The sequence below is a fragment of the Phodopus roborovskii genome, unplaced genomic scaffold (assembly GCF_943737965.1).
Source record: "Phodopus roborovskii unplaced genomic scaffold, PHOROB, whole genome shotgun sequence".
Lineage (NCBI taxonomy): Eukaryota > Metazoa > Chordata > Mammalia > Rodentia > Cricetidae > Phodopus > Phodopus roborovskii.
In genome coordinates this window covers 4,845,392-4,853,054 of record NW_026125397.1, presented here as the reverse complement: position 1 = coordinate 4,853,054, position 7,663 = coordinate 4,845,392, and the positions used below count along the sequence as shown (strand labels likewise).

Here is a 7,663-nt window from a genome sequence, read left to right as displayed (position 1 = left end):
GAGCAGAGAGAGGGGCCTGAAAATGCCCTTAGAACGGAGCCCAGGAAACATTCCAGCAGGGGATGGCTACTCAGGATGAGGGGGATCAACTGCGTTTTAAATGTGCTCAGCAGCCCTGTGATTTTAGCAGAGCATCAGTGGCTGAATGCAATGTATCACAAATTACTCCCCACCTTCCCTGAGGAGCAGCCATTCTCACCTGCAGGTGCCAGTTCTGCTATCCTTAACCTCCTTTCCGTTCTTCTTTCTCTGTCCCTCCCCAGACAAAGCTGCACACACACCCCCAACTCTTCATAGAGAAAGTGATTCCCTAACCAAACATAGGTTTCCAAAGTATGACGCTCTTCTAAGACCCTCTTCCCTATCCTGAGATACCTGTTCTCATTAACTCGCTGGTGCCACCCCACACTGGCATTTGAGCCAGTTCATGGAGAGACTGTGCACTTCTTGGGAGTCCAAATGAGACACTCTGCTTTGTAGGATCCAGGTAAGTTAATAGACTCGGTCATTCTCCATGCTCTTTGATGGAAGAAAAGTAGCAGCAAGTGACTTCAAAACCTCTGTGTTTCTGTCTGATTTACTGTTCTTCTGCAGAGAAAGGTATCTCCAGCTCGTAGGAAGAAAACCAATTTTCCCATTTCCCCAGGAAGCTGGCCATCTGCTTCTCAAGCTTGTAGCTTACAAGGATCAGCAGTGTGACTCAAACTCAAGCTGAGTGCGCTAAGCCAAGCACTCTGTGAGGAGGTGACAGTCATCATGTCTGCCTGCTTGGTAATGCTGTGCACCCAGGACAGACACTGACCTGAGCTAATACCACGGCTTCTCTGTAAGAAAGTAAAAGACGTCCAGCCTATCTGAGACTTTCTCTCACTTGTCAGCAGTGTCTAACTGATGTCCCCACCACAGTAAATCCATGATGAGACCTACATTTCTCAGACATCCCAGAAACCATTGCAACTTGTTCCAAGAGAATATTAATTCTGGTCTTTACCAGAATATACAAACTAAAAATTATTCCTAACTAGATAGACCCATCTGATGTGGTAGCATCTGCCTGCAATCTCAGCATGTGAGAGGTGGAGAGAGCAGGACCAAGAGTTCACGGTTATCCTGGTCTACATGGTAATTCCAAAGACAGTCTGGGCTGTATAGAGAGTTCAAGACCATCCTGAGATGTACAGTGAGTTCCAGATCAGTTCAGGACAGACAGAGAGACCCTGTCTCAAAAGCAAACAAACAAAGCAAGCAAAGAGATAGACAACAGCAATGTAAGAGAAGGCAGGGTAGCCCAGTAGTATGCCTCCATGAGGAAGTGATGTCTTGCTGTGGGTGTGAGGGTTCAACATTGTCCTTGAGGTGGGAGGTAGCCCAGCTGAGTAAGAGTGCACCTGCACAGGGCAGGAGTGACTGAGACCCGGCCATAAGCTGCACACCGGATGCTTGCTCAGACCAATGAGTAAGAACAAGACAGCAGGTTTCTCATTGTTGGAAAAGGAATTTAAGTTAAAAATGGGAGAAAGCAAGAGTGCATTGGATTAGAAGTAGACATGGTTTGTAAAGGTCATGAGGGAGGGGAGAGAGACAGAATTTCTGAGACACCCACTATGATGCCTAGCAAACAATGAACATGCCTAGACTCACTCTTGATCTCTAAATTCTATTCACCCCTTGTCTTAGTTAGGGTTTCTATTGTTTTGAGGAGACATTGTGACCAAATAGCCAGTTGGGGAGGGAAGGGTTTATTTGGTTTACACTTCAGCATTGCTGTTCATCACTGAAGGAGGTCAGGACAGGAATTCACATGGGGCAGGAGCTGATGCAGAGGCCTTGGAAGGGTGTTGCTTACTAGTTTGCTTCCCAAGACTTACTCAGCCTGCTTTCTTATAGAAGCCCCAGACCACTAGCCTAGGGATGGCACTATCCACCACCGGCTGGGCCCTCCTGCATTGATCACTAAATGAGAAAACACCTTACAGCTGACTCTCATGGAGGCATTTCCTCAGCTGAGGCTCCTTCCTCTGATGACTCTAACTAGTGACAAGTTGACACACAATAGCAGCCAGGGCTCCACTGAAAAGAACCAGAGCTCCTTGCAGAAATGTTGGGTTTCATGTCTAGGTCTATTTACATATTTATATTTTTTTACCATAAAGAAATCATTAATGAATAGGAAGGCATTTCAAAAAATATATACCTCAAATGGGTTCATATATACCAATTATGGGGGTAATTCAAGAAAATGAACAGCTAATGATAACAGATTAATATCTAACAAGTAGAATAGAATGGTGAAGCAAATACTCAGAGGTAGAGTATTTGCCTAGCACGCAAAAGATGCTGGGTTCAGTTCTCAGCATCACAAAACAAAAACACTAGTAACAGGTCCCAGACCGACTCCATGATGGAGGTACAATTCACTGTAAAACTCACGCATAGGCAGCACCACCTGCCAAAATGAAAACAAAGACCTAATCCACCAAAGTTATAGTTCTGGGAAAGTCTTGAAATGTACTAACCTTGCTTTTTGGCTTCTATAGTTCCTTGTCTGGCTATCTGTTCTAGTAAACTGAAGAATGTCAACCCATGGGATCCTATACAGGGCTTCTACCTGGAACCTATGCAAGGCTTCTGTATGAGACCCTGTACAAGATTTCTGCTTGGGTTTCTTTGCTACAAGAGATCTTAAGACAAATGGAAAAACATAACTGAGGTCTGAGAGTTAGGCCACAGTGTCATGTGAATGCAAGCTTCTTGGTTTTTATGGCTGACTGTTATGTGTGAAAGAACAGTTTTGCCCACATAAAGAGATATGCGGAGGGCAAAGGACAAACACGTCTGGCAGTTGCTCCCAAGAAATACAGGAAAAGATTTTTTTGTTGGTGGTGTTGACTCGCAACTTCTTTCTGAGAGTGATTAAAAATTATTGAGCGTACACTGGGGCAGGTGGATACAGGAGAGGGAGGGGCCAGGTCAGGGAGGAGGAAGAAAGTGAGTACTGAGAGAAAGGACTGGTATTAGAGGGCATTTCAGGGGCAAGGCAGAAACCTAGTGTAGATACAAGAAACTCTGTTGTATCTACAAGGGTGACCCTAGCTAAGAGTCCTAGTAATGAGGGATACAGAGCCTGAACCAGCCATCTCCTGTAGCCAATCGAGATTTCCAGTGGAGGACACCAATCCAGCCACAAAACCTTTGACCTACTATTTGCCCTGCCTGCAAGATGTGCTGGGGTAAAGATGGCAGAGAAATTGTGAGAGTGGCCAACCAAGGAATGGTCTGGTTTGAGAGTATGCCACAAGAGGGAACCCACCCCTGACACTGGCTAGAGGGCCAGGAACAGGAGGCTGGATGGCCAGAGACCTATGATAGAACTAAGCAGGACTAGCAACAACAACAATAACAAAAAGGCCAGTGATTCCTAATGATACCCTGCTATCCTTGTAGACTGGAGCCTAGCATACTCGTCAGCAGGTAGTGTGCATCATCCAGCTACCGATGGGAACGGATGAGAGACTCACAGCCAAACATTAGTCAGGACTCAGGGAACCCTACAGAAGAGAGAGAGGAGCCAGAGGGGTCAAGGACAGCACAAGAAATTGGCCCATGGAATCAAACTAACCTGGACTCATAGGGCCTCACATAGACTGAAGTGACAACCAGGAGCCTCCATAGGTCGGGGCGTAGGCTCTCTGCATATACGTTATGGTTGTATAGCTTGCTGTTTGTATGATTTTTTTTTCTTTCTTTCTGGAGACAGGGTTTCTCTGTGTAGCTTTGTAGACCAGGCTGGCCTAGAACTCACAGTGATCCACCTGCCTCTGCCCAGCTGTTCTTAAGAACTCTTAACAGTGGGAGCAGGGGCAGTCTCTGATTCTGTTGCCATCTTTTGGGACCCTTTTCCTCCTACTGGGTTGCCTCATCCAGACTTAGGATTTATTGCACCTAGGTTTATTGCAACTCAATATGCCATTTTTGGTTAATCTCCTTGAGAGGCTTACCTTTTCTGGAGGGAAATGGAGGAGGAGGGGGGTGGGGAGGAGGGGCTGGACAGAGGGGAGGGAGTGATGGAGTATATGAGAGAAGGATTTTTAAAAATCAAATGAAATAAAGTAGACGGCAAAGTCAGTGTCCCCAAAAGAGAATTCTTCTCCCTTTTGATTTTTCAAAAACCCTCATTGATGTCCAGGGATAAGCTCAAAGCTTGATTCAGTTTAAATTTTGTTAAATTATTTTATTTGTTCACTTATGTGCACACAAGCACACACACAAGACAGAAGGGGAAATACATAAAATGTAGTAAAATAGATTAATAAAACAATTTAAAAAATAGGTCTGGAGACATGGTTCAGTGGGTGTTTTGTTTGTTTTGTTTTTGTGTTTTTCACATACTGGGCTTTAAAAGGATCAGAGCTCACTATGAGTGTCCATGCTCACACTCCTCACGACCTCCTGTAGCTCCAGCTCTAGGAAACACAGTGCCCTCTTCTGGCCTCTATTGGTACCTGCATTCATGTGCCTATGCTTGCTTGCACATAGACCCACATATACATCATTTTAGAAGTAAATAAAGATACATCTTACCAGCTGTGTGTTACATTCCCCTAACCAACTGGAAAGACAAAGGGTGATCTTTATATTTCAAAGGTGAAGAAAAAGTGAATTGGCATACAATTGTGATAGAATTCATGTAGACAAATATACTTAAAAATTACTGCGTTTATTTTGATGGCTTCACAAAAATACATGTACTGCTCATAAGAAATCTGGAATCCTGAACAAACAAAAATTGATTACCATTTGTTACCTTTGGAAGGAGGGATAGAATAGACGTGGGATTGGAGGAAACTCAGATTCATCTGTCATCCTGATAATTTTCTACATATCTGTGTGTTATCTTCACAAAGAAAGGCTTTCAGTAAAAACCATGTTAGTCTATGCTGTCGATATAATTTTTAAAAGATTATTTTGTGAGCACCAGATCCAAGATGGCGGCCAGCAGGAGGCCAATGAAGGAGCTTGAAGAGATCTGCAAATGTGGAATGAAAAACTTCCATAACATTCAGGTTGATGAAGCTAATTTATTGACTTGGCAAGGGCTCCATATGACAACCCTCCAAATGACAAGGGGGCCTTCAGAATTGAAATCAACTTCCCAAGATCACATTTAAAACAAAGATCTACCACCCTAACATTGATGAGAAGGGGCAGGTCTGTCTGCCAGTAATCAGTGCTGGAAACAGGAAGCCAGCTACCAAAACTGACCAAGTAATCCAGTCCCTCATCCAGTCCCTCATAGCACTGGGGAACGACCCCAATCCTGAGCACCTACTCCAAAATGACCTAGCTGAAGAATACTCTAAGGACCATAAAATTTTTTGTAAGGATGCTGAAGAGTTTACAAAGAAATATGGGGAAAAACGACCTGTGGACTAAAATCTGCCATGAGTGATTCCAGCAAGTTTGAGCAGAGCCCCTGAGCAGTGTATCCAGATACCCTCAAAGCAAGGTTCTGGAAAATTGACACGTGCCACCACCTGGCATCTGCTTGTGGCAGTTACTAACTTTCTACAGTTTTCTTAATAAAAAATGGTCTAGGTAACCTGTAAAGAAGGATTTGAAAATTCATATGTTAAAAAAAGGATTATTTTGTATGTGTGTGTTGCTTGCATGTAGATATGAGCACTGTGTGCCTGGAACCTCCAGAGGCCAGAGAAGGTGCTAGATCTCTTGGAACTGTAGTTACAGGAAGATGTGAGCTATCATTGGATGCTGGGAACCAAGACTGAAACTTTTGCAAAAGCAGCAAATTCCTTCACCATTGAGCCAGCTCCCCAGCTTGATATAAATAAACATTTTGAGAACACAGTTAATTCGTGATGTGTGTCATAAAAGAAAGAGAAGAAAATACTTCAATTCAAAATAGTGAGTTTTAGAGGAAATTCACGTTTTACTTTGGAAGGAGATATGTTATTTTTCTCAGCTGGTGATCAGTTTTATGCTTGTAAAGACTATGGCCACAGGGCCCCGGACCTGTCTAGTCCTGGAACCTAAGGGCAGGCCTGGCTAGTACTTGGCTTAGAGGCTGAGGGTGAAAGTCTAACTTCAAGCACGGCTGGGATTCGACACCAGTCTAGAGGTACTGAGATGTGTCCCAGTTATCTATGAGATGTGGCTGAGAGGGGACAGTGTCATTCTTTGCTCTCCTCTGTAATTTTAAGCCACTGGACTTGAAGTGACAATTTACACGTTCCCTCCCTTCTGCTCCTTGTCACTGTGAGGGCGCCGTTTAGAGTCAGAGCAAAGCTGTGCTCAGGGACCTCAGGCCCTGCCCCGTCTTTAGGGGCAGACACCCAGCCTGCTTTTTTGGAGCGTAGTTAGGGGCAGGGCGAGCATGTCCTGTAGCAACAGAAGAGCCAAGCAGCCAACAGTAGTGAAGGCCCTCATCACATCCTAGCTTGGAACAGCCAGGGATGTAGCAGATGCCTGGAGTCCTACCTTTCAGGAGGCTGGGCCAGGATGGCTGCCATAAATTCCAGACCAGCCGGCTACACACGGTAACACACCATATGTGTGTGTGTGGGGGGGGGATCTGGGATCACAGATCCCTGTCACTTTCCTTCCTCATGTGTGAAATAACAATGAGACTAGAACACACTGCCACACAGACACGGTGGCAGAGGAGAGAAAGACACTTTAGCCAATGTTTCTACATTCCTCACAGGATAATGGGCCAGGACTGGTCTCTTTTGAAAAACTTAATAGCATTTTTACTGGTGACTTGGCCTCAAAATCTGTGCCAAGTGCAATAACAAAAGCTCAATTTTATATGCTGCTTATGTTGTTGTTTCAAAAGTCAAACCACTGCTTATTTTTGGAGATGGAGGAGAAAAACATCAAACAGTTATTAAGGGGGCTGAGGAGGTGGCCCAGAGGATAAAAACACTCATTTCATAAGAACAGTGACCTCAGTTTGGAGCCCCGGCCCCCATATAAAAAGCCAGGCATAGTAGTGAGCATCGGCAGCCTCAGACCTGGGGATAGAGGCAGGTGGATCACAGTGCTGGTTGATCAGCCAGTCTGCACAAAATGGCCCATTCCAGGTTTAGTGAGAGACACTGTCTCAAAACAAACAAACAAACAAACAAACAAGCAAACAAAAAAACCAAAACAAAACATGTAGAGCCAGGGAGTGGTGGCACATGCCTTTAATTCCAGCACTTGGGAGGCAGAGGCAGAGACAGGCAGATCTCTGTGAGTTCGAGGTCAGCCTGGTCTACAGAGCAAGTTCCAGGACAGCTGGGCTGTTACAAGAGAAAAACAAAACAAACAAACAAGTAAGGTAGAGAGTGACAGAAGAGAACATTTGTATGTCAGTCATCTGCTTGGGTGAGTGCGCCCCTCCCTCAGCCACCCCGCCAACACACACATGTACTCCTTCATACTTGACACTGTACTCTCACACGCCCTAAAGGAAGACTCGTCTAAAGGACATGAAGCTAAGGAATTGGCAACAGGCTGGAGATGTCAGAATCCCCTGACGAAATAGATGGAGAAGCCAGGACTCTGGAGGCCTCTAGTGTGAAGGAGACAAGATCCGTCCACAGTATTCTCAAAATTAGCTGTGTTGGTGGCGATGGGGGTGGGGGCCCCACATTTATATACA

The 7,663-nt window shown here is 44.9% G+C and overlaps 1 pseudogene; it reads left to right on the top strand.

Annotated features, from left to right (window-relative positions):
* The first annotated feature begins 4,985 nt into the window (after positions 1-4,985).
* LOC127215200 (ubiquitin-conjugating enzyme E2 L3-like) lies at positions 4,986-5,490 on the top strand (annotated as a pseudogene).
* The last annotated feature ends 2,173 nt before the right edge of the window (positions 5,491-7,663 follow it).